Below are 2,015 nucleotides of genomic sequence, written 5' to 3'. Positions count from 1 at the left end.
TATTGCACGAAGAACTACAGTTTGTCTTCACGGACTCTTTCCAGATAGTTGTGTTGGACGCAGAGGACCTTTATCTCGGCCGGCCCGTTCCCCGGATTTGACGCCCGTAGCCTTTTTTCTGTGGGGAAAGCTGAAAGACGGTGTCTACAAGGACATACCAACTACACACGATGAAATGCACCGTCGTATTACTGCAGCCTGCTCGGACAGCCCCGCTGAAATGCTAGCAAGTATGCAGCAATCGTTCTACACGAGACTGGAAGAGTATGTTGCCGCTGCCGGCGGTCGTTTGGAACACAACCTTTGATGGTCAATTGTCTCGTTACTGGTCATAATCCATGTAACTAGTGTATGCGCTTGTGTTTTTCTTTAGTGTGTGGTACAAGTGTCGGTGTGGGAACGTTTCAAAATACGATATCTCGTAAACGACTCGCACTAGAATCCTGCAACAAAACCATTGACATTCGAATTTACCCTACTTTTAGTTTGTTAATGCCAATGGGTATTGTTCCATTTAAAAAAGTGCATGTTTGCACAAAAGACACACTTCCTAAGTATTATTACAGTCTGTTGATTGGTTAACAACGTGAGCCCTGACGACCAATCCATTCCGTGAAAACCACACGTCAATAGTACTTTCCATTTCCGCAGTATTTGCGGTGCAAGTTTTAGGTTATTCTATAGTTTGAAGTCATACTGACCATTAATCGACCGTGACTGTTTCTAAAGTATGAAAAGGTTCTCAGATACCGCTTCTAGCCACAAAATTTATTGGCTACTAAACTATCTATTTAGCGACATGTTTCGAGGTGATACCTCATGATCAGGCTAAAAACATTTAACACAAGTGTATACAGATACTGAAGTCTTTACATGACTGTTGTGATCATCCAGTGGAGAGAGAGAAGGATAACCTACAATGTCACTTTGTATATTGGTCTGTTGTTCTCATGAACATTTTTGCAAAACTGGTAGAGGTATCTGAAAACCTTTTCATATTTAGATGATTCATACTGTATATAAAGATCTAGGCATAAAGTGAATTGGAGACTAATTTCAACTTCGTTAGGCGATAAGACGATGACATGTGCTAAACGATCGCGTATGTACCGTTGTTAAAGAGGAACGGGGATGCCAGAAACCAGAAGATAAGAGCAGTACACCAGCCAGTGCGCTGAGTCATGCGGCTCAGTCACAACACGCGGTACGGAAGCACGGTTGTGTCTGCCTCCTTAGCTCAGGGGCTAGAGCACTGGTCTTGTAAACCAGGGGTCGTGAGTTCGATTCTCACAGGGGGCAAACATTTTAAATAGAAGGAGGGTAACTAACTCTCACAGCCGGAGCTCTGCATGTGGACGTAGATGTCGTATAACAATTGGTTTGAGTACTGAACTGTTTGTATTTTATCCATAATGGTTGCAGTTGAGCTCCGTGACTCTTCGTTTACAGCGTGCAGAGTAATAATCGCTAACAGTGGCAATAATGTGACAATATTGAGACTGCGATTAAGGACGAGCTAGTTTGTTCAGCGGCCTAGTTGGTTTACGACGAACAGCTAAGGCGGCCAAGGAAGCTACTTTCTGCAAAACCGACGCCGTTCCCAAAAGGCGATGTTTCGTAATACCAAACGATGAACGGTGTGCTTCCGGAGCAATTCTACACCAGGCAGCGAATACACATTTCGGCAAAACTCGCAGCACCTGACGAAAACGGAAATTGTGAGTAGTGCGATACTACACAACATATTTACAGGTAAGTTCACGTAATACCGATAAGTCAGTAATTTCACACTACAAGTAAGGATGTAGTTCTTTTTCACTATGAAAGCTAAAAGCTCGTTTGTCTTTGAAGTAGTACATACCTTCTGGCTAATCCCCGGCATAATTTCTTCTTTACTACTGATGTTACCGTAAACTACTTTAGTACGCACTGAAACGGAATAACACTTGTGCTGATGTTAGCGCAGTGGATAAACGGAAATTTCAGGTTAAGTATGTGATTTGGAATTGGGGTGG

The 2,015-nt window shown here is 43.0% G+C and overlaps 1 non-coding gene across 1 annotated transcript; it reads left to right on the top strand.

Moving 5' to 3' along the window:
- The first annotated feature begins 1,226 nt into the window (after positions 1-1,226).
- Trnat-ugu lies at positions 1,227-1,299 on the top strand. The gene has a single exon. It is a non-coding gene; the product is annotated as a tRNA-Thr (tRNA).
- The last annotated feature ends 716 nt before the right edge of the window (positions 1,300-2,015 follow it).

This window comes from Schistocerca piceifrons, chromosome 2 (genome assembly GCF_021461385.2).
Source record: "Schistocerca piceifrons isolate TAMUIC-IGC-003096 chromosome 2, iqSchPice1.1, whole genome shotgun sequence".
Lineage (NCBI taxonomy): Eukaryota > Metazoa > Arthropoda > Insecta > Orthoptera > Acrididae > Schistocerca > Schistocerca piceifrons.
Note: the sequence above shows the minus strand (reverse complement) of the source record. Positions and strands in the feature narration are given on the sequence as shown.